The sequence below is a fragment of the Leucoraja erinacea genome, chromosome 21 (assembly GCF_028641065.1).
Source record: "Leucoraja erinacea ecotype New England chromosome 21, Leri_hhj_1, whole genome shotgun sequence".
NCBI classification, from domain to species: Eukaryota; Metazoa; Chordata; class Chondrichthyes; order Rajiformes; family Rajidae; genus Leucoraja; species Leucoraja erinaceus.
The window spans coordinates 36,487,046-36,513,079 of NC_073397.1; the positions used below are offsets into that span (position 1 = coordinate 36,487,046).

Here is a 26,034-nt window from a genome sequence, read left to right on the forward strand (position 1 = left end):
TCTGGCCAAGGTAGGCAACATGTTCTACATTTTACAGTTCCACACTGTCAACATAGATCATCTTTGCTGGACGATGCTCAGAGCAACATGGTGACGTGCGGTAGTTTTGTCAACGTTCAGAGTTAGCCCTGGGCTGTTATAAGCTTCGGAGAAGCAGTTACACGCTGCTTGTGTCTTTTGTTCATTGCACACAGCAGTGTGATTATCTGCCTATTAGTGTTTGATTACAGAAGCTGATGCTACTCTAGTTCTAACTCAAGGTGAGTGGTTACCACCAAAGATCCTATAGCGAGCAAGATAGATCACTCGATGTAAAAGACATAGTACGGTCATGGGCAGATTCATGGGTAATTTTAGGCCCCATTTCCGTAACCAGCTTCCGTCTCCGTACCAAAGATCCCGTAGCGGAGCAAAGATACTAGTGCGGAGACGGAAGCCGGTTAATCCTCGTAAAAATAAAAGTTATTTGGTATAAATCTTCTCCTTATTTTCAGAATTTTAATTTATTAACACAAACTGTTTCCCCGTAACGTTGATTACACTGCGAGTCGGGTCGGGTCTGGCCTGGCCTGATCAAACCTGGACATTGTGAATTAAGCACAGCACCAGAGTTTATGCAGGATAGAATCAAATGGTACGTCAGGAGAGCATTGGGATAGTCAGGGGCAGGGTAACAACGCAGGTAAGCTAAGATACCGTAGGGGGCGCGGCTCTGGCCAGCAGCGGCCTCTGCAGACTGTCCGCGTTTTTTGTTTTCATCTGTGTTTTATATGTATATAATGGTATATGTGTTGGGGTGTTGTGTGTAGTCAATGCCTACTGGGGTGGTTGGGGGGGCAAAGCAAGAATCTCATTGTCCTGCACTGGAGACATGACAATTTTCTCTCACTTCTCAGGTGAACTTGAGGGTAACGAGGAGCGGCCTCCTTTTGGAAAGAAGCATGAACTCAGGTGCCGACTATTGGCCGTGCCGTGACGGAGCTGGCCAGGTCCGGAGCGCTCTGGAGGAGAACGCTGTGTCTGCTGATGTGATGCTGTTGCTGCTGCTGCTGCTGCTGCTACCGGAGAGTCAGGATAGGTACAGTAACGGGTAAGTGGAATACGGCGCCGGGAGCCCGCGGCTCCCTGCAGAGAGATACACTGACCATATGGGGCTCTGCAACGGCGACTTCTCCGTCCCGAGTTGGGGGTCGAAGAGCTCCTGGAGGGGGGCCTAGCACCATTACAGAACAATGTTACAAAGGCAGTTTCTTTGATAAATATAAGCTTGCACACCGGGGTTTTGAGAACACCAAGACCCAAGTGCATGCGACCTTTACAACCCGGCGTGGGACTTATAAAATGGCCGCGGGACAATCGCCATCGCCAGCCGGGGGCTATGACTTTGACTCTGACATCGGTTAGGGGGTTGTGAGTGGAGAGATAAAATTAATTTGCCTGCCCATCACAGCTATGTGATGGCTGATTTTTTTGTTTAAATGTAACTTAAACGTTGTGTCTGGGGTCTATTTGTGGTACTGTATGGCTGCAGAAACGGCATTTCGTTTGGACCTCCAGGGGTCCAAATGACAATTAAATTGACTCTTGACTCTTGACTCTTGATAAAGATGGAATCCATTGACGGTAGAAAGTGTATTCATGTGTGTATATATTTATATATGGTATATGGACACACTGATCTGTTCTGTAGTCAATGCCTACTTGGTTCTGTTGTGCTGAAGCAAAGCAAGAATTTCATTGTCCTATCAGCGATACATGACAATAAACTCACTTGAAGTTGAACTTGAAGGTACAAACGGGCAGTCTTCCTTTTGGACATGAATTTGTTTGAATGATATTGGCCGTGAAATCTGACATTAGGAAGCAGAACAGGAGGCTCTGAAATAGAACTGTGTGTCATCAGTGTAGGTGTGGAAACTAACTTGGCTTCTGGACGAAGATCAGATAGCTACAGTAACTAAGTGTGAATAATGGGTGGCAGGCAAACTACTGCAGATGATACACTGACCATATGTGACACGCTATTATTACCTCTGTCTATGAGTGGTACTAGAGCACCTCTATTGGGAAGAGATAGTCATTACAGAACAATGTTACAAAGCAGTTTCTTTGATAAATATAAGCTTGCTTAAGTAGTGCGTTTTGAGAAAACAGTAGGAATTGCAAGTGCATGAGACTTTTACAAATATGAATATGGACATATAAAATATTAACTTGAAGCATGGCAAAATCTCCTTTTCAACTGACTCACACTGTGTTAGATGTTGAGAGATGAGAACAAAATCAATTTCTGCCCAGTAAGAGGTAGCAGGAAGGATTTTTTTTCCTTTTATATATATACTTTCAAACGTTAAATGCATCTTTTCTCTCCGGGGACAGTTTCATCTAGGGAGCTTAATATGCAGCAGTTCCACAGAGTTGTTTTGTAACCTGTGCCAAACCCACAGCATGTGTACAAACCAGCCACCTGTCTCTAAGATAATAAAGTAATCACAGCGGTGCAGTCAAAGTTCAGTTTGACACCATACACACCATTGTGCACGTTGCTAACTAAAACTCTGAGCATCTACTCCTGATGCATGGAATTAAACTCTCCTTGATCACAATGAGTTTGAACCCTTCACCTGCACAATATAATTTTACTTCTACTGACTAAGATATAAAGTCATATTTAAGAAAGAACTGCAGATGCTGGAAAAATCGAAGGTAGACAGAAAATGCTGGAGGAACTCAGCGGGTGAGGCAGCATCTATGGAGCGAAGGAATAGGTGACGTTTCGGGTCGAGACCCTTCAAGGGTCTCCATAGATGCTGCCTCACCCGCTGAGTTTCTCCAGCATTTTTGTCTACCTAAGATATAAAGTCAGGTAAAGGGCCTGTCCCACTTCGGCGTAATTTGCGTGTCATTTACGCGACATCATTTACGTGTCATGACACACGATACGCGCGTAGTGACGTGCGTGGTGACGTGGGCAGTGACGCGCGGCGCCCCAGGGTTTTGGGATGTACAAAATCTTCATGCGCCATCTGGTGACGCGCAAATGACGCCCAAGTGGGACAGGCCCTTTATTCTCTCCAAATTTTTTGTTGTTTTAATATTACCATTGAAATGATTCAGTACATTTTCTTAATAGAAATCTATCTAAGGGTTAATCAGGATGCAGTTTTAGCCGCAGCATTAACTAGTTTCCTTCACATCAACATTGTATATTTGTTCAGAACAGGCTTGAAAGAAAGAAGAATATGATTGTGCACATTTTGTCGTACGTCACAAGCAATTAAAGCCTTCTTTCCAGTATTCCACCCTTCACCAGGTGGCTATCAGACTTTAACGACCAAGAGGGCAGTGGGACAGGCGGCTGAAATATTTTCCGACGGCCAAATTTTGGGATGTCAAAATATTTTAATGGTCCAACCTCATTAAAATTCACACGATACCTCGTGAGTGCCAGGGCAACACGGAAGAATAAACTTTCTTCAAAGGAGTGCAAATCCAATGTGTGCCATGCATGCCAGATGTAACGAGTTGTACCAGGTTGGGGGAAACGATCAGGAGGGGGTCACAGAGGAGATGATGTGGGCGGCAATACTTTGGGGGGGGGGAGGGGTTCAGGTAAGGCAATGCTTACACGTTGTTCCATCAGTCCCCTTCTGGACAGGTGACAAGGCTACTGTGGACATGGATATTGGTGAAGAAGGGTCCCCAGCCGAAACATCACCCATTCCTTCTCTCCAGAGGTGCTGCCTGTCCCGCTGAGTTACTCCAGCTTTTTGTGTCTATCTTTGACCATTGGTGAAATATGCTCACCGTGACACATTTGTACCTTGAATAATGTTGAGATTCTAAACAGATTAATAGTTTTCCAATGTCCATATTGCATGCAGAATCATAGAATTAGCATTGAAAATATAGACACAGTGGGCCATTCAACCCTCTGTGTCCGTGCCTATTTGCCTTCTCGTACACTTGATCCATTGTCATGGCTTTATAACTGCACGTCCAAGTACTGCTTATATGCGACAACATTTGTGTCTCCCACATTTTAGTGCAATGAATTCCAATACCATATCACCCATTGGGATAACAATGTTCTCTCTGGTTTATTTAATCCTTCCACAAGTTATTTTAAATTGCATCCCTTGTTTTTGACTCCTCAGCTGAAGGAAACAATATCCAGTCTGGTAACGGTTTTCAAAATTGCATAATCTTGATTTAAGTCTCTGTAAGTAAATACTCCATCATATCTTGTCTTGTCTCAGGCACAATTTTACAGACCCAGCATCACATATGCAGATAGTCACAAAAAGCTGGGGTAATTCAACGGTACAGGCAGCATGCCTGGAGAGAAGGAATGGGTGACATTTCGGGTCGAGACCCTTCTTCAGACCCGGACCGTCACCCATTCCTACTCACCAGAGTTGCTACCTGTCCCGCTGAGTAAAGGAGCTGTCCCACTGCAGCGACCAAATTGGCGAGTTTAGAAGAGTTTGAAAAAGTGTCCTGTTGAAGACTTCCTTCAACCTCCTTAGACTATGTTGAAGACTTGCTTCAAATAGCTTCGGGAAAATTGGACACCGAATAGTGGTGAGTGAAGACGACCTCCTTCGATCTCCTTCGACCTCCCTTCGACTGTGTTGAAGACTATCTACAATTACCTTTGATTTCCTTTGACTACCCTCGATTATCTACAAATAACATGCCGGCCTATTACGACCTACTTTGACTAAACCTACGAGTAAAAAAAAAAATGTTTTTTTCCATGGCGACCTTTTTTTACCGGCGGGCATTTTTCAGCATGTTGAAAAATACGCTGCAACCTAGCTGAGGCCTCGAGTACGCGGGGACTACTTTCGAGCATGAAGGAGAGTTACATAGAAATTTGGGATCCCATTGTGACGACATTGTAATGTCGAACTCAGCTGACGTCGAATGGGCAAGTGGAAAATTGTTTTTTTATTGTAGTTTAAAATTTGAATAACTTGTAAAATATACCATCAATCTGAACAAAACTTGTTTAATTTACATCGCAGGACAATGGCGAGTAAGGTGGGCCAAAAATTGTACTGCTATCGTGTACCATTTTGACGGAGTTTCCGGAACTCACACGCACGCACGCATACAAACAAACACGACAAGAGTTTTAATAATATATATATAAATGCCTTAGCTAATAAAATATAGTATCCCATATGCGTTTTTAACCAACTTATGAACTTGTCCTGATTCCTTTAAGGATTGTTGTACATCAAATGTGTCCCTTCGCCTGCTATGTAGAAACTTGTCAAGATCCTTGCTAAAAATCTGTGCAGTCTACAATATATGCACATCTCTCAGTGACTCACCTCGTTGCCCCCTCAATGCATTCAATCAAGTCAGTCCGGCACCACGTTCACTGAACAAATCCACCCATCTGTCTATTCCTGATTAATCAGTACCTTTCTAAAAGGTTTATACCGGCTCTTCAAATGGATTCCTATATTTTGAACAGCGCCAATGTTAAATCAACTAGTCAATAATTACTTGGTTTGCCCCAACCTTTGTTTTTAGACAACGGTACAGTGTTAGCTCTCCTCTCACTGCAGCCGGGGAGAATTGAAAAATTGTCGTCAATTATCTTCCTCGCTTCTTTTAAGACGTTGGGCTATATTTTATCTGGCACGGATGAATTGTCTATTTTGAAAGATAATAAACTTCTTAAAATGTAGGCACATGGAACTGTGGATGCTGGTTTGCAAAAAATGACACAAAGTGCTGGAGTAACTCAGCGGGTCAGGCAGCATCTCTGGAGAACATGGATGTGTGACGTTTTGGGTGGGACCCTTCTTGAAATGTTTTTCTTGTGTGCTAATTTTTATCATGTTGAGTATTTAATCAAATTTGACAATGACAATGCTGACATGATAACCCTCTTTGGTAGATTCCTTAAATATAACAGACACTCATACACAAGACAAGAGAAGTGGTAAATTGCAGGTTAAGACAACAATGGGAGAGTAAGTTTAGCCTTATTGATCTCATAATCATGAGAGGAATAGATCGGGTAGATGCACAGAGTCTCTTGCCCAGAGTAGGGGAATCGAGGACCAGAGGACATAGGTTCAAGGTGAAGGGGAAAAGATTTAATAGGAATCTGAGGGGTAACTTTTTCACACAGAGGGTGGTGGGTGTATGGAACGAGCTGCCAGAGGAGGTATTTGAGGCTGGGACTATCTCATTGTTTAAGAAACAATTGGACAGGTACATGGACAGGACAGGTTTGGAGGTTTATGGACTAAGCGCAGGCAAATGGGACGAGGGTAGAAGGGACATTGTTGGCCAGTGTGGGCCAGTTGGGCCGAAGGGCCTGTTTCCACACTTAATCACTTCATGGCAGCAAAATCAATATAAATTTAATATCCTGAATTTTATATTATCCAAGCATGTGCCTCCAATCATCCGGCTAATCTCAGAAATGGAAATCCTGATAGGGGGCGAGATTGACTTTAAATTAAAGACCTCTTGTAATATACAAACCTTAAACAAATGGGCAGGATGAAGTAGCCAACTTTATTTGTAGGAAGGAACTGCAGATGCTGGTCAAACCGAAAATGCTGGAGTAACTCAGTGGGACAGGCAGCATCTCTGGATAGAAAGAATGGGTGATGTTTTGGGTCGAGACCCTTCTTCTGACTGCTATCTAGCCTATCTAGCTAACTTTATTGAATGATTTACATCCGTGTAAATTAAATATTTAAATAAAAAGTAAAATATTTAAAGGTCCTGCTTCCACTGCCATTCAATTAAAAAAATGGCTCACAGGCTCTCAACTCAAAAGATTCACCTCATCTCAAATGGCCTCTCGATGTGAAAGTGTGACAGCATCATTTTATCCTGTCAGGACATCTCAGGATCTTGTATGTTGCACCAGGTTGTCTCACTTTTCTGAACTTTACTGGATACAAGCCTGATCTGCACAACCTTTCTTCAGGAAGAAATCCTCCCATTCCAGGAATTAGTCATTTGCAAGCGGATTTGGGCAACTGAAGATATGAAATATGTACGGAAGATATTCCACTAAATACGACCTCCATGAATAATGTTGGAAAGATTTGACTTGAGGTGATATCTCTGGGGGGTATATACACTTTCACATCATGTTTGTTTCACACTGCATGCATTGTGCTACGTAAAGCCCATCCCATTATGCCACTGCTTCTTTACAAATTGTCTAAACTTCTTCCGACGCATTCACTTCCTTTCTTCAATAAGGAGCCTTTTCTTCTAGCCCTTATTTGGTTTCCCAATACATTACATAACAGGCATAACCCACCAACCTTTGCAATCAATTACCCTAGCAACAAATGATAAGATTCTGTAATCAGTATTTATTTCACTACTTGCTGTACCTACTTACTCATCCTTTGCACTAGGAAATCCAGTTCTCTCTGCACCCCTGAGCTCTGCAAGCTATTACCATTTAGATAACGATCTTTGTCATTTTTCATGCCAAAATGGGCCATTTCACATTTTCCCACATTTAACTCCATTGCCAGCTCTTAATCTGTTGAATATCGCTTTGCAGCCTCCTCATGTCCCTTCACTAATTGCCTTCATATCTTTTTATGTATCGTTAGCAAATATATCAACCATTCCTTCATCACGGTGATTTATACAATTTGTACAAGGTTAAGGCCCGAGCACTGATTCCTGTGCTAAATGGAAAAAGACACATTTATGCTTATTTTCTGTTGCCTGTTAGCAAACTTCTACCCTTGTTAATATATCACCCCTTTTATTTTCTGCAATGATCCCTATTGCAGCAACTTATCAATGTCCTCTGATATTCTAACTACAGTATATTCGATTCTCTTTTATCTATACTACGTGTAACTCTAGCAAAGAACTCGAATGAACTGGTCAAACATGGTTTCTCTTTCACAAAAACATGTTGTCTTGGGCTGATTACCATGAATCTTTCTGTAATCCTTCTATAATCCTCTACAGAAGGGTAGATAATTGCTGACATGCACTAGATTATACCATAATGGTTAGAATGCTCACTGTCATGAGAATAACTGAGGAAACGAGTGGGAGCTATAAAACTGTTGTGTTTGACGCTTTTCCTCACTTGGCTTTGCTGTGGATATGTTGGTTGGGATGAAGGCTTGTACATCTCCATGGGCAAAGCGTAAAATGGGAACTATTTTCTGCAGCTACCCAGGGGAGAGTATTCTACAGTCCCTGCCGATTAATGGAGTCAATAGACAATAGACTATTGCAGGAGTAGCCATTTGGCCCTTCGAGCCAGCGCCGCCATTCAATGTGATCATGGCTCATCATCCCCAATCAGTACCCCGTTCGGGCCTTCTCCTCGTATCCCCTGACTCTGCTATTTTTAAGAGCCCCATCTAGCTCTCTCTTGAAAGCATCCAGAGAACCGGCCTCCACCGCCCTCTGAGGCAGAGAATTCCACAGACTCACCACTCTCTGATAGAAAAAGTGTTTCCTCATCTCCGTTCTAAATGGCTTACTCCTTATTCTTAAACTATGGCCCCTGGTTCTGGACTCCCCCAACATCGGGAACATGTTTCCTGCCTCTAGCATGTCCAAGTCCTTAACAATCTTATATGTTTCAATGAGATACCCACTCATCCTTATAAACTCCAGAGTGTACAAGCCCAGTTGCTCCATTCTCAAAAGCTTTTGTGACGTTGATAAAAGCTGTGCAAAATGGAGGGGAGAGCTGCTGCTTGCTGCAGTATTCTGGGAGTTGTCACGTCATGAAGATGTGGAGCTAAACTTCAGACCACGCTCCAGAATCAAGGTCATCAAACAGCATTTGCGTATATTGGAAGGCCAAGTTACAAGTCATCATTGGATAATTCACTGAAGCATACTCGAGGATTGGCCTTACACTCAACATTTGCAGGATGTGGACTCACAGTGAGACCCTGGGAAATGTGGCTTCCTTTGCACCATTGCTACTCCAGAAACACAGTTACTGCAACCCGAGTTGTTGAGCTACAGTGTGCAGACATATGTCATTGTGAGGCTCAGCTCCAAATCATTGTTGACTTGTTCAGTGAAGCTTTAGAGAGAATGGGTCCTGCACTTAACATCTGCAGGATCATCTGCCTCACTGCACAACAACAAAGGTTGACAGCAAGACCCGGAAAACATCCCCACATCTCAGATGTCACCTCTCAGCAAAGGCAGGCATCGAAGCTGAAATCCGCCAGCACACTCAATGCGGCAGCATGGTCTTTGGTCATTTGAAGAAAAGGCTGTTTGAAAAATGTCACAAAACACAAAGCAGTAGTTGCCCTCCTGTAGAGACCTGGACTAATTGGCGGCACCTTCATGCATTTAAAAGATGCTACAAAAGCTTGCCTCCACCAAATACTCTAGATACTTCTTGATTAATCTTCTTGATTAGTACAGGTGTCAGAGGTTATGGGGAGAAGGCAGGAGAATGGGGTTAAGAGGGGAAGACAGATCAGCCATGATGAAATGGCGGAGTAGACTTGATGGTCCGAACGACCTAATTCTACTCCTATCACTTATGACCCTCTGATTCACTGGAAGGATAAACAAACCAGTAACAGTGTCTTGTGCACCTAGTGGGCTCATGTCACCAACATTGATGTCCTAGTGGGCTGCATGATTCACATGCTTCACTCCAGGCTCCTGAAACAAGCTCTGTCCTATCCCTCGCTGTGCCGCGGGAAGAGATCACCAGAGGACGGCTGTAAAGGCAGACTGTGCTCGAAGCCTTCTTGAGCAAATACAACACCCTCACTTTCCCCATGATGGCTCGAAATGGAAAAGGAGTATTTGGTATAGTGCACAAAGTCCTTTTTATTCATGATAGAGGCACAGATTCCCTGCATGTAACAAACATGCGGAAGCTACTCAAGCTACTGGCAATGACACTGAAGCTGCAATGACATACGCCACTATTATTGAACGGTGAGTCGGACAGAGCACTGGAGGGAGATTGATGATCCGAATGAAGGATACCAGAACAACAATCTTGCTCTCAACATTAGGGCAATGTGAACTCCCAACAATGTAAGTCTGCAGAAAGTGGTGGACTGGTACTAACCACCCCTCCATCCAAGAGGACTGTAGGAAGCACTGCTACCAAAAGGAAGCTAATATCATCAAAGATCTACACCATTCTGGCCTTACTCTCATCTTGTTGTTACCATCAGGAAGAAGGTACAGGAGGTGGAAAACTATGATCTCCAGGTTCAAGAACAGCTTCTTCCCAACAACCATCGGGCTCTTGAACACTAAACAACACTAAACCTACCTCATCAACTATGACCTACCTATGGACTTTGTTTTGGTTGTACTGTGTCTGTCAGTTTTGCCTCATTATGGTCTGATTATCGAGTAATATTGCTTATTAATTTATTGTTGTACTGATTATTGTGTATTTATTTGTGTTTTATTGCATTAAAGGGTCTATAAAGCTGCAGGAAGTAAGTATTTAATTGTTCCGTTGCCGGCACACATGATAATGAAGCACACTTAACACTTGACAAGGTAAGTTAGTAGTCGAAATGTTCAAGCAGGAACTGTAGATGCTGGAAAAATCGAAGGTAGATAAAAATGCTGGAGAAACTCAACGGGTGAGGCAGCATCTATGGAATGAAGGAATAGGTGACGTTTCAGGTCGAGACCCTTGAAGTTTCTCCAGCATTTTTATCTACCTTAGGTTAGTTAGTAGTGTTACATTAGGGAAAAGCATTAGCCAGGCATTGAGGGATAACTCCTCTGCTCTTCATACACAATTTACTACAGGATTGTTTATTCCCATAGAGAAGGTCTTGGTTCAACAACTTTTCTGAAAGACAGTTCCTCCAATAGTGTGAAATCCCTTCAGAATGGTATTGGATTTCAGTCCATTGAGCTCAACATTTGAACCTCAACATTGAGATTAGATTGATGTAGCGGCACCTGCTGGTGCTCGCAGGTAGTCGAAGCCTGCGATCGGGTGCCTCGGACATGTGACTCTGGCGAGGGGTTGTGTTTTGCGCGCTTTCTGGGCGATGCCCCTTCAGTCGCTCTGGACTGGACCACCACTGTGGCTGGATCTGTTTAATGGATGTGTTCAGATACTTCGTCAGTTTACTTGTTTGGTTAATAAACATAGAAACATAGAAACATAGAAATTAGGTGCAGGAGTAGGCCATTCGGCCCTTCGAGCCTGCACCGCCATTCAATATGATCATGGCTGATCATCCAACTCAGTATCCCGTACCTGCCTTCTCTCCATACCCTCTGATCCCCTTAGCCGCAAGGGCCACATCTAACTCCCTCTTAAATATAGCCAATGAACTGGCCTCGACTACCCTCTGCGGCAGAGAGTTCCAGAGATTCACCACTCTCTGTGTGAAAAAAGTTCTTCTCATCTCGGTTTTAAAGGATTTCCCCCTTATCCTTAAGCTGTGACCCCTTGTCCTGGACTTCCTCAACATCGGGAACAATCTTCCTGCATCTAGCCTGTCCAACCCCTTAAGAATTTGTAAGTTTCTATAAGATCCCCTCTCAATCTCCTAAATTCTAGAGAGTATAAACCAAGTCTATCCAGTCTTTCTTCATAAGACAGTCCTGACATCCCAGGAATCAGTCTGGTGAACCGTCTCTGCACTCCCTCTATGGCAATAATGTCCTTCCTCAGATTTGGAGACCAAAAACTGTACGCAATATTCCAGGTGTGGTCGCACCAAAATAAACTCGTTTGAACAATCGATTCTCGTCTCATCCACCAAACTGTGTTACTAACTGAGCCATAACCAACATTTCACACTGTTTACATTTATGTGCACACCCGTAAAAAACTCACAAATGTAACTTTCCTTAATTACAAGATCATTCATAAATGTATCTGAAAACAACTAAATTGTTTGTTTCCAAAGATTATTGTTCCGTTAACTTGTGCAACTTTACTGATAATTTTTGACCTATTTTCTCTGTTCATTTCTATTTTTAGCTCTTTTAAGGAATTATTTATATAACCATAGATAAATCTTTCCATCTGAACAATATGTTCTTTCACCGACTTTATGCAAGGCACTGGTTATAAAAAAGTGCTCCAATGCTTAGTAAGATACTGAGAGATTGATGTGCACCAAAATAGGTATAGGGGAAGTTCTGTAATCAGCGGATAACATCAGCAATGGGCAGGCACTGAGTTGGAGAAGAAGCTATAGAAACTCAGACAAGCATGGAGCACAAAAGTAGAATATATTTCACACAAGTAGCTTCCAAACCAAAACCTTCACATCATATGATCAATACGTGTGATATTTATCTGTAGGTTTATCGATTGGCATGGTATTGGTTGGCCTTTTTAACCTTGACTTGTGTGTGAACTGATTTGGGGAGTGGAAAATAAAGACTCTGGTATCTGCCCTCAGTTTCAATCTAGAAATTTTTCACTGATTGGCAACAAGAGAGAGTTAGATTGAGCTCTTTGGGCTAAAGGAATTAAGGGATATTTGGAAAAAGCAGGAATGGGGTACTGATTTTAGATGATCAGCCATGATCACATTGAATGGCAGTGCTGGCTCGAAGGGCCGAATGGCCTACTCCTGCACCTATTTTTCTAAGTTTCTAACAAAAGCACAAACGTAACACAATCTACACCAAAAGGCAAAGTCCAAAAATAAAACAAATTCACAAAATTGTTAGAGCATAGGAAAATGTTTTTCGGTCGATTGAATCTTTGCCGGCTTGTCGAAGAGCAACCCCCAGGACCTCTGTCCTCTGCACTGGTTCTGTTTGCACCCCCATCTTTATAGGCAGTGAACACCTCATCAAGACCAATGTAGCGATACCCAGTGGTTAGGGCACTCTTGCTATGAGGATCCTCGGCAGTCACAGGAAGGAGTCACGGGATATAGGGGTGTGTCCTAGTATATAAGAACCGACCCTCCCTCTCTCTTCCTCTTCCTCTCTCTTCATGAGAGTGTCCTGCCACCTCAGCAGGAGCTCAATCGAGCCCACGAGGCACCAGCCTCTCAGCGACAACAATGACTATTGTGTTAGAGTGCTAAACGTGCATGTATGTCTAACCTACAATGGCTAAATAAAGAATCATGACGTTTGTGCCTCTACACCATATCTCTCATATCTTTTGTCCAAAATTTTAAATCTGTGTTCCTCATTCCCTTGAACCAACCACTGATGGGGATCATTGTCCTTTATCTATCTTATCTAAATCAGCACATGTCCTCTCTGATCTCATCTCAGCCTTCCCTGCTCAAAGGAGATCCAGCCCAGCATTTCCCGTCTGAAAGCTGAAATCCTTCATCCTTGGAGCCATTCGAGAAAATATTTTCTCTATCCTCTCAAATGACGAGTCCTGCGAACTTATACACTTTAGTAATCACTCTATGAAAACACCCCGCCAGTTTCATGGATTACCACATATTTACACCCATATGTCCAACCACTGCCTACATTACCATTTGACCCACTGAGTTTCTCCAGCATTTATGTCTACCATTTGATCCATAGTGTTCTTTTTATATTTCTTCTACCAAAATATATCACTTCACATTTCTCTGTACTAAATTCCATCTGCCACTTCTTATTCAGTCTATCTATGTCTTCTTGCAGTCTATGACTATTCCCCTCAGTGTTTGACACAATTCTAAGCTTCGTGACACTGCAACTTTGTAAAATATTACCCTATAATATTACCCCATGGCTAAGTCATTAATATACATAAAAACAGCAGTGATCCCAGCATGGACTCTGAGGAAATACTACCACTGATTTATCTTAAAAACAAGTGTTGGCTTCTGCTAAATGCTTTCTGTTTTTAAAGTCAAATTTCATATATGTGCTGCATATAATTCCATTGGCTTCACTTTTGCTAACCATTTCTTCTTGTGGAACTGCAACAAACACATAGAAACATAGAAAATAGGTGCAGGAGGAGGACATTCGGCCATTCAAGCCAGCACCGTCATTCATTGTGATCATGGCTGATCATCCCCAATCAATAACCCGTGCCTGCCTTCTCCCCATATCCATTGATTCCACTAGCCCCTAGAGCTCTATCTAACTCTCTCTTAAATCCATCCAGTGATTTGGCCTCCACTGCCCTCTGTTTTTTCTCACCTCAGTCTTAAATGGCCTCCCCTTTATTCTAAGACTGTGGCCCCTGGTTCTGGAGTCGCCCAACATTGGGAACATCTTTCCTGCATCTAGCTTGTCCAGTCCTTTTATAATTTTATATGTTTCTATAAGAAAACCCCTCATCCTTCTAAACTCCAGTGAATACAAGCCTAGTCTTTTCAATCTTTCCTCGTATGACAGTCCCGCCATCCCAGGGATCAATCTCGTCAACCCACTCTGCACTACCTCAATCACAAGGATGTCCTTCCTCAAGTTAGGAGACCAAAACTGTACGCAATACTCCAGATGTGGTCTCACCAGAGCCCTATACAACAGCAGAAGAACCTCTTTAGTCCTCGAACACCTTCTATAAAAATGTAAAGGCGAAGCGGACTGCATTTTCATCAATTAATTCCATCAGTTTCAACATGATTTCAATTATGAAAATATGTGCCACCACTCCTTTATCAGCTTAAATGTCTCAAAAGAATCTCTTCATTAATTCTTTTTTTTTTAATGTCCACAGCCCAGGTTAAACAGACATACACTGCAGTGTTCTTCCTTTCTAAGCAATTGCGTTGCATTGGACATTTTCTATTCCTCTGGCAAGTCCGCTGCATCTGGGGGAGGGTTAGTAAATCATGAGATGCATGACAAGAAGGGTCTCGACCCAAAACGTCACCCATTCCTTCTCTCCAGAGATGCTGCCTCTCCTGCTGACATACTCCAGCATTTAGTATCTATCTTTGGTTTAAACCAACATCTGCAGTTCCTTCCCACACATGAGATGCATTACGTTCTGCCAACCTCCACACCCACCAGCAACGTAAGATGCATCTTATCTAGAGCAAGTGAGGCAGCATCTATGGAGCGAAGGAATAGGTGAAGTTTCGGGTCAAGACCCTTCTTCAGACTGATATGGAGGTGGGGGTGGGGGGGGCGGGAAGAAGAAAGGAAGAGGCGGAGACAGTGGGCTGTGGGAGAGCTGGGAAGGGGAGGGGAAGGAGGGAGAAAGCAAGGACTACCTGAAATTGGAGGTCAATGTTCATACCGCTGGGGTGTAAACTACCCAAGCGAAATATGAGGTGCTGCTCCTCCAATTTGCAGTGGGACCCACTCTGAAGTGCTGGGCCACCGGGAGATCAGGTTGGTTAGTGCGAAACTCGACCCGAAACGTCACCTATTCCTTCGCTCCATAGATGCTGCCTCACCCGCTGAGTTTCTCCAACATTTTTATCTACCTTTGAATTTTCCAGCATCTGCAGTTCCTTCTTAAACATCTTATCTAGAGCAGGTTACTTACTTGCAGCTAAGCATAGCCCGTCAATTTGTAACCTGTCCATTGTCTTTATGATCTAAACAAACACAAAGTGCTGGAATAATCCACTGAGTTGTGTTTTATAGAGTCATAGAGTGATACAGTGTGGAAACAGGCCCTTCGGCCCTACTTGCCCACACCGGCCAACATGTCCCATCTACACCAGTCCCACTTGCCCGCATTTGGCCCATATCCAACCTTTCCTATCCATGTACCTGTCTAACTGTTTTGTAATATTGGTAAAGTCCCTGCCTCAACTACCTCCTCTGGCAGCTTGTTCCATACACCCACCGCCCTTTGTGTGAAAAAAAGACCCCTTAGATTCCTATTAAGTCTTTTCCCATTCACCATAAACCTATGTCCTCTGGTCCTCGATTCACCTACTCTAGGCAAGTGTTTCTGTACATCTACCCGATCTATTCCTCTCATGATTTTGTACACCTCTCTAAGATCACCCCTCAACCATCTGCCCTCCGAGGAATAAAATCCCAGCCTACTCAACCTCTCCCTGTAGCTCAGACCCTCTAGTCCTGGCAACAACCTCGTAAATCTCTGTACCCTTTCCCTTTCCTTTTATTCAAGACTCCAGCATCTGCGGTTCCTTGTGTCTCCATCATTATGGCCAGCCATAGAGTGATACAGTGTTGAAACAGTCCCTTCATCCCAACTTGCCCACACCAGCCAACATGTCCCAACTACAGTAGTCCCACCAGCCTGCGCTTGGTCCATATCCCTCCAAACTTGTCCGATCCTTGTACCTGTCCTTCTTCTAATTCATCTTGCTGAGTAAATGTGGATCCAAACTCCTTATTTCATATTCCAGTCTGGGTTTAGATCCTTCTCAATCCCTGATCGTTTGTTCCCCTCAACTCACTACATCCCCATAGAAGACATTTGAGCTCGCTTTTGCGATTGCTACCATTCTCTTCCCTTTGCTAGCTTTGTAATCTTTTTCATTCCCCTGTTCAACCTGGTTCTTACTGGACCTCAATCACTTGGCATGCATCAGACACTTTCACCTTTTTAAAGTTATCTGCTCTATCTTCTTACCAACTCCAAAGAACATGAGCAAATTCTGTTGACGGTGCCAACAGTACAGTTTTTATCCAGGACTTTGTTTTCATACAACCACCTTAATGTCCCTTCAAAGTGTAAATGTACAAACAAGTACAAAATGGATGTTATTACACTTTTCATGCACTGAGCCCATCTCCAGCACTTTACAGTGAATAACTTCAGTGAAAAGAAAACATCGGAAATGAATTTCCACTTTGAATGCATTCAGTAATCTGGGTGCAAGTTGCACAGTTTTGTATGCTCATATAACATAAAATAATGTCAGAACTATATAGGTACAGCATATTTACATTTGTATACAGTAGCTAATTTCCAGGAACCCTCAGTTTTCCTTGATTTTTGAGTGTTTACTTAATTTACTGCCAGTTCAAATTGCAGGAAATGTCACATTTAAAAAGTGCCCCTGCCTCCCAAACCAGTGGACAGAAGCCCATGTCTTCTTGTTCCTTCTATTGTACAAGGCTCTACTATGTAAGTGACAGGGTCTGGAAATCTCTGCATGAATGACAGCAGTTCATGTACAAACACCATTGAAATAGGACTTGGCTGGGAGTTCCAGCAAAGTCAAACAGCCCTGCTGGGCATTTTTTTGATCAGATATTAAATTAAGGTTCTGTCTGCAGAGATGAAACCGCAGTACAACTTATTGTTCCTGTAGGTACAGGTGTCTGGTAGTTTTGTCTGTGCCAACAAATTAAAATCCGTAACTTTACTGCTTTAGGAACTAGCCAAGTTCTTCAGGTAACAGTTAATCACAAACTAACCGAGTATTTGTCAATCCACTCATGCATTTAATCCTTTTAAGAAGTACAGGCCTCAGTTTGCAGGCAGGTGGAAAAAGATATAATTTACTATCCTTCCCCTACATTGTAAACTGTAATAAACATACTATCATGACACTATCATATTCCTGGAGAGATTTATTGTATAACAAGACCAACAACGTGACTTCATCAAGCAATGAGAATTAAAGCAGCAAATGCAGCATTGACGTGTTTACTTTAATCAAAGCCCCAGTTTGCTAGGGTCTCGTCTTTTATTCTTGAACCACTCTTATCAAATTCAATAGCTGAGCTTGGGAACTCACAACCAAAGGATGGGAGTCACAGTGGGCCTCTTTGCCTCGAGCTATGAAGCATGTTACAAATTGATTGCTGTGGCGTTCAATACAATACTGCTACAGGTACTAGCAAGACTGCTTTGAAATATACAGCCTTCTCCTTGTTGCAATTTAAAGAATTACCTGTCAGTACTGTTCACAATGTGAATTGAGTCCAATTGGCTGAGAAACAAGATCAAGATTTCACCCCATAGTTTAGGCAATCTACTTATTTCTTTCAGATGTTGCCATTTTTCATGCACTGCCTTTCACTTTGTTACAAGTGGACATAATGCGTTAGTGTAGATAATAAATGTGTATAAGGTAGAAACCATGTGATGTTAACATAGGCATGTGATGTGATGAAGACAGATCTTAGGGAAATCCATCAAAAACAGTTATTTGGATTAGAAACCAACTGAGATATGATTGAATGGTGGAACAAAGACAATAGACAATAGACAATAGGTGCAGGTGTAGGCCATTCAGCCCTTCGAGCCAGCACCACCATTCAATGTGATCATGGCTGATAATCCCCAATCAGTACCCCGTTCCTGCCTTCTCCCCATAATCCCCTCTTATTATTTTTAAGAGCCCTATCTAGCTCTCTCTTGAAAGCATCCAGAGAACCTGCCTCCACCGCCCTCTGAGGCAGAGAATTCCACAGACTCACCACTCTCTGTGAGAAAAAGTTTCCTCGTCTCCGTTCTAAATGGCTAAATGGTTCATACTCCTTCAATTTCTGGATCTGAGGACCTGGACATTTGGTGGGATAATAATGCTGTTAAACACCTTGAGACAATTACCAACATCAAATGTGGCTGACAAATACAGTTATTTTAATCAATGCAAAATATTATCTGCAAACTATCAGCAACAATTATCCTAGGAATTGCAATTAAGAAATATGGGTGGTGTGCTGACCTGGACTGAATGTTGCTCAACAGACTGAAAGCAAAGAGTGGGAATAAACAGATCATTCGCAGGTTGGCTGGCTGTGCCTATTTGGGTAGAGTGGAGGTGACATCATTTCACAATCTTTATTTACAATTTGGGTGAGTTGAGCAAATGCCATATATCTGACTTTGCTGACAACAGCAAATTAGGTGCATTGTACATATGGAGGAGGAAGTGGAGGCTTAAAGAAGATATGGACAATTAGAATGAGCAGGCAAGTGTGTGGAAAGTGGAATATAATGTGGAAAATGTGAGGTTTGGTGGACATAACAGAAAAGCAGAATATTTATCAATTGTTGAGAGATTGGGTGGTGTGGGCCCAAGGCATGCTTATACGCTTTGTGGATAGTCAACACACATGTGCAGCAAGCCATTAAGGAAACAAACAGTATCTTTAGCTTTTTTGTACGACAATTTGATGACAGGAGTAAGGAAGTCTTGTTGTACCTACAGGGTCTTGGTGAGACTCTACCTGTCGTATTATGTACAGTTTTGATTTCTTTATCTTTGAAAGGATGTGTTTGCCACAATGCACTAAACTAGTTTCAGGGATGGAATGTTTGCCATACAAGGAAAGACTTGGTAGTCATCATCACAGAGTGTTGATGAGAGCAGTGCGGTATTTGTTGTCTGCAAGGATTTGATAGATGCCAAGGACAAGGTCCACAACACGATAGGTTACAGCCCTCTCTTCAATCTTTCTGAATACATTTCCTCCTTTAAGTAACGGTAACCTGTTTGCTCTTTCTCCAGTGCCTTTATATCATTTTCATAATATGGAGACCAAACATATTATGTTTAATAGAACTTTTAATTCCAAGCTTCTAGAAAAGAACATTACTTTGTTACTTTGCAGTCTGAAGAAGGATCTCGACCCAAAACGTCACCTATTCCTCTTTTCCAGAGATGCTGCCTGACGCGCTGAGTTACTCCAGCATTTTGTTAACTTTGTTAACTTCTTCAATGTTTACCTAGTGATTTTTCTACTTACATCAAAGTCCCTATACTCCCCCACGCCATTAACATCTACACAACCAAGGGAATATGTTCCTTACTCTTCTACCACGATGTGCTATTTCACGTCATCTATACATTATCTATACATTCATTTTCCAGTTACGAGCCCATTCTGCAAACTAGCTAAGCAAAATATTGAGATTTATAAAACCATGAATGTTGGTTTGGCAATGATTGCTGTTATGCTCCATAGCTACAGTGTGAGCCTTGATCTGTGGTGAATGATGTGTGGATGGCCAATGTCATACCCCCAAACATCTCATCTCTACTAGTTTCATATTCATATTCTCAGAACATAGGAGGCCACTCTGCCCATCCAGCCCCTACTGACTCAGAGGAATCACATTCCTCAGTCACCTGTTCATTTTCTTTTGTCTGTCAAATCACCTCTAGTTTCCTTACCCCTTGCCCCCAGACAGCAGCTAGTTAACCTACAAATCACCATGGCTTTGGGTAATTTGTGTGCAGTTTTGGTCTCCTAATTTGAGGAAGGACATTCTTGCTATTGAGGCAGTGTAGCATCACCAGGTTAATTGATGAAAGAATGGGTCGACTGGGCCTATATTCACTGGAATTTAGAAGAATGAGAGGGGATCTTACAGAAACCTATAACATTCTTTAAGGATTGGACAGGCTAGATGCAGGAAAAATGTTCCCCATGTTGGAGGAGTCCAGATCCAGGGGTCACAGTTTAAGAATACGGGGCAGGCCATTTAGGACTGAGATGAGGAAAAACATTTTCACCCAGAGAGTTTTGAATCTGTGGAATTTTCTGCTGCTGAAGGCAGTGGAGGCCAATTCACTGGATGTTTTCAAGAGGGAGTTAGATTTAGCTCTTATGGGCTAAAGGAATCAAGGGATATGGTGAAAAAGCAGGAACAGGGTGATTTTAGATGATCAGCCAAGATCATATTGAATGGCGATGCTGGTTCGAAGGGCCGAATGGCCAACTATTTTCTATGTTTCTTTGTTTTTAATGGGAGGGAACTATAGGACCCAAAGGAAGACACAGGGGACCGTGCAAACTCCATACTGATAACAATCGAGGTCAGGATTGAGCCCAGGCCCCCATAGTTAACCACAGCACCTCCATGCTACTAATGTGGTTGTTATTGTTTTTGAAGCCTGCAACAAAGCAACAGGCCATCTAGACAAGTAATGTTCCCGATCAACAGAGAGTCCAACTCTCTGCAAGATTGCATTAGCAGTTAGATGTGGCCCTTGAGAATTAGACAGGTCCCTGGGATCAGCCACAGATGGCGGTGCAGGCTCGAAGGGCCGAATCCACTCTTGCACCTAATTTCTATGTTCACATCAAAGTCAGAAAGATTATGTTTTTTTCCAGCCCGTTTTTTTTGCCCGTTTGTCCAATCTCTTCAATCTACATTTATAATGTATTTTGTTGCCCGTCTACTTTTAATGAATTCTAGAAAACTGACATTATCGGTTTCCTTTTTATCATAGAAGGCTGCCACAGTGGTGCAGCGGGTAGAGCTGCTGCCTCACAGCGCAGGTACGATCCTGATCTCGGGTGCTGTCTGTGTGGAGTTTGCACGTTCTCCCAGTGACCCGGTGGGTTTCCTTCGGGCGCTCCGGTTTTCCTCCCGGATCGCAAAGACGTGCGGGTTGGTAGATTAATCGGCTCATGTAAATTGTCCCCAAAGTTCAATCTCTATAATCGGACATCTCTTAGCGCTGAAGGCAGGTGGTCGGGAAGACTCGCTAACGGCCGGTAAGCACGGGAAGACTCGTGAAGATTTTTCAACTGTGTGAAAAATGTCCACGAGAGCCCCGAGTACCGACGAGCGGCCATTACCGTAAATCTCCGAGTTCAAATCAGGGCAAACTCGGGAGAACTCTTGGAATTAACTCGTACCGTGGGACAGGGCTATTACTAATCAAGTATAAGACCCATACTAATCAAGAAACGCCTGGCCGCTGGTTCACACGGCTTTAATTTTGCTCTGAGTGTGCAGAATAACTCGGGAAAGTGCAACAAAAAGGATCCCAAACGTCGCCAGATTTAGTTCTTCGCCACATCTTTCGCTGGAACACTTGTCTTTAATGTGCAGGAAGGAACTGCAGATGCTGGTTCAAACCGAAGATAGACACAAGATGCTGGAGGAACTCAGCGGGACAGGCAGCATCTCTGGAGCGAAGGAATGGGTGACGTTTCAGGTCGAGACCCTCCTTCAGACTAGTCAAGGGAAAGGGAAATGCGAGGCATAGATGATGTAGAGAGATATAGAACAATGAATTAATTTCATGATGTCTATATCTCTCGTTTCTCTTCCCCCCTGACTAGACTGAAGAAGGGTCTCGACCTATTCCTTCTCTCCAGAGATGCTGCCTGTCCCGCTGAGCCTCTCTAGCTTCTTGAGTCTATCTTTACTTGGTTTTTTTAATGTTGTTTTCCATGTTGCGGTATCTCTGGTGACTTTTATTACGACCAGGATCCTGTCTGGGAAACGAGATTACGTTGACAAATGCAATTTCTCAGCAGGAGCTGGCTGCAAGCAACCTCCGCACTGGACAGAAGCCCTCCCTCTCCTGGAGGTCTGTCCCCCGGTTTCCTTTCACCTAGAACTCTAGGGGGGCCGAAATGTGGCTCTGTGTTCAGCTAGGGTGGGGCGGAGAGTGGGGGGGGGGAGGCCTCGCCCAACACTGGAGAAGGGTCTCACCCCGAAACGTCACCCATCCCATTCCTTCTCTCCAGAGATAATAGACAATAGGTGCAGGAGTAGGCCATTCGGCCCTTCGAGCCAGCACCGCCATTCAATGTGATCATGGCTGATCATCCCCAATCAGTACCCCGTTCCTGCCTTCTCCCCATATCCCCTGACTCCGCTATTTTTAAGAGCCCGATCCAGCTCTTTCTTGAAATGCTGCCTGAGATGTTGCCTGTCCCACTGAGTCACTCCAGCTTTGTGTGTCTATCTCCGGTTTAAACCAGCAGTTCCTTCCTACACGCTGAAGAGAGTTGGGTTAAAGAACCATGGCGAGTTACTCCAGCACTTTGTGTCCGTCTGCACTTGGTGAACCACACGCCAGTGCTGCTGCCTCCTCGGTGTTTTATGTCTCCTGGTCGCTGCCTTTCTGTTTGAAACCCAATGTTATTTTAAATGGGGGAGGGTGGGGGTGGGGAATCTCTAGCTGCCTGGAGGTAGTAGCGAGCAGCCACGTTTGCCCCACTGGGGGATTAAGGTGCTTCTGTCTCTTGTTTAATTAGCCTCACACCGGGCCTTCAGTCCCCAGCTCAGCTGCAAAGCGCAGCTCTGTGTGGAGGCAAATAAAGACACTGGCTGGGCGAGGCTCCCATTAAAGTTAATAACTGAGTGCCCGGCTCCACTCTGACAGGGAGACAGGTAATGAGTGTCTCTATGGTAACGCCAGTGTCTGGATGAGAGGTAGGTTGCTGGCAGCCAGCGAGTCTAATCCCACAGCATGTGCAGCCCAGCTCAGAGTTCTGCTTTCATAAATGCATTCGTTATGCAAACATAGAACATAGGTGCAGGAGGAGGCCATTCGGCCCATCGAGCCAGCACCGCCATTCACTATGATCATGGCTGATCATCCAGAATCAGTACCCATTGCTGCTTTCTCTCATACGGTCATATGAGTCATCAGGTGTTGAAAGGTGTACGAAAGCGATTTGTGTTCACATTCAGAATTCTATCTACATCAGTCAAAGATCCGCATCTGGATGTAGTACGCTAGGTTACATGTGATCTGGCCTGGCGTACCGAAACTATTAGGTTGCTTCATGTTTGTTTGGTATATAAACATCAGTATCTTTCAACTGAAAAGCCACACTTCCTACGGAATTAATATCAGCTAGAGGGGACATCTAAATCAATGCTTGGTTACAGGCAGGTATTCCTTCAATGTTTCCATACAATAACATTTTACAATTAATCCAATATCAGTGCAAAATATTAAACAATTCAGTTGCACAATTGGTATGAACAATCGGCGTTGGCCGGTTCTCTGGATACTTTCAAGAGAGAGCTGGATAGAGCTCTTAAAGATAGAGGAGTCAGGGGATATGGGGAGAAGGCAGGAACGGGGTACTGATTGAGGATGATCAGCCATGATCACATTGAATGGCGGTGCTGGCTCGAAGGGCAAAATGGCCTACTCCTGCACCTATTTTTCTATGTTTCTATGTCATTACGGGTCTGGATCTTTCTTGAGACTGGTGATCTGTCTGATAGTAGTCTGAAGAAGTGTCCCGTCTTGCAATGTCACCCGCCCATTCCCTCCACAGATGCTGCCTGACTCGCTGAGTTCCTCCAGCACTTTGTGTTCTGCCTAATCTTCCAGCATCTGCAGTTCTCTCTGCCTCCATGCGTTTGCAACATAAAGTAGGCAAACCTACTAAGTTGTTAGTGTGAATTACTGGATACAAATGCATTCATTGTTCTTTATCTCTCTACATCATCGTCTATACGGTGCCCTCCATAAAGCTTTTCAAGGTATCTCAGTACATTTGACAATAATAAACTAATTACAATCATCTGTAGGTACCACATCACCAATAGGATTTAGGATACACATTTAGGATATATACAGTGCCCTCCATAATATTTGTGACAAAGACCCATAATTCATTTATTTGCCTCTGTACTCCACGAATTTGAGATTTGTATTAGATAAAATCACATGAAGTTAAAGTGCACATTGTCAGATTTTAATAAGGGCCATTTTTATACATTTTGGTTTCACCATGTGGAAATTACAGCTGTGTTTATACATAGTCCCCCCCCCCCATTTCAAGGCACCATAATGTTTGGGACACAGCAATGTCATGTAAATGAAAGTAGTCATGTTTAGTATTTTGTTGCATATCCTTTGCATACAGTGACTGCTTGAAGTCTGCGACTCATGGACATCACCTGTTGCTGGGTGTCTTCTCTGGTGATGCTCTGCCAGGCCTGTATTACAGCCATCTTTAGCTTATGCTTGTTTTGGAGGCTAGTCCCCTTCAGTTTTCTCTTCAGCATATAAAAGGCATGCTCAATTGGGTTCAGATCGGGTGATTGACTTGGCCACTCAAGAATTGACCATTTTTTAGCTTTGAAAAACTCCTTTGTTGCTTTAGCAGTATGTTTGGGATCTTTGTCTTGCTGTAGAATGAACCGCCGGCCAATGGGTTTTGAGGCATTTGTTTAAACTTGAGTAGATAGGATGTGTCTATACACTTCAGAATTCATTATGCTACCACCATCAGCAGTTGTATCATCAATGAAGATAAGTGAGCCGGTACCTTCAACAGCCATACATGCCCAGGCCATAACACCCCCACCACCATGTTTCACGGATGAGGTGGTATGCTTTGGAACCTGCGCAGTTCCTTCTCTCCTCCATCACTCTTGCCATCACTCTGATATACAGTGGCTTGCAAAGGTTTTCATACCCCTTGAACTTTTCCACATTTTGTCACGTTACAACCACAAACGTAAATGTATTTTATTGGGATTTTATGTGATAGACCAACACAAAGTGGTGCATAATTGTGAAGTGGAAGGAAAATGATACTTGGTTTTCAAATTTTTTTACAAATAAAAAACTGAAAAGTGTGGCGTGCAAAAGTATTCAGCCCCCCTGAGTCAATACTTTGTAGAACCACCTTTCGCTGCAATTACAGCTACAAGTCTTTTGGGGTATGTCTCTACCAGCTTTGAACATCTAGAGACTGAAATGTTTGCCCATTCTTCTTTGCAAAATAGCTCAAGCTCAGTCAGATTGGATGGAGAGCGTCTGTGAACACCAATTTTCAAGTCTTGCCAGAGATTCTCAATTGAATTTAGGTCTAGACTTTGACTGGGTCATTCTAACACATGAATATGCTTTGATCTAAACCATTCCATTGTAGCTCTGGCTGTATGTTCAGGGTCGTTGTCCTGCTGGAAGGTGAACCTCCGCCCCAGTCTCAAGTCTTTTGCAGACTCTAACAGGTTTTCTTCCAAGATTGCCCTGTATTTGGCTCCATCCATCTTCCCATCAACTCTGACCAGCTTCCCTGTCCCTGCTGAAGAAAAGCATCCCCACAGCATGATGCTGCCACCAACATGTTTCACAGTGGTGATGGTGTGTTCAGGGTGATGTGCAGTGTTAGTTTTCCGCCACACATAGCGTTTTGCATTTAGGCCAAAAACTTCAATTTTGGTCTCACCTGACCAGAGCACCTTCCTCCACATGTTTGCTGTGTCCCCCACATGGCTTGTGGCAAACTGCAAACGGGACTTCTTATGGCTTTTTTTCAACAATGGCTTTCTTCTTGCCACTCTTCCATAAAGGCCCGATTTGTGGAGTGCACGACTAATAGTTGTCTTGTGGACAGATTCTCCCACCTGAGCTGTGGATCTCTGCAGCTCCTCCAGAGTTACCATGGGCCTCTTGGCTGCTTCTCTGATCAATGCTCTCCTTGCCCAGCCTGTCAGTTTAGGTG

The 26,034-nt window shown here is 43.4% G+C and overlaps 1 protein-coding gene and 1 long non-coding RNA gene across 3 annotated transcripts in view; one reads left to right on the forward strand and one right to left on the reverse strand.

The window, feature by feature from the left end:
• LOC129707542 (uncharacterized) overlaps positions 1 to 9,261 on the forward strand; it is a 28,343-nt gene extending 19,082 nt beyond the window's left edge. The window contains exon 4 of the long non-coding RNA XR_008725197.1: positions 6,968 to 9,261. This is a non-coding gene — a long non-coding RNA (uncharacterized LOC129707542). The remainder of the gene's footprint in view (positions 1 to 6,967) is intronic.
• nol4lb (nucleolar protein 4-like b) overlaps positions 1 to 26,034 on the reverse strand; it is a 148,675-nt gene that overhangs the window by 116,721 nt on the left and 5,920 nt on the right. The gene's annotated exons all lie outside the window — the stretch shown is intronic.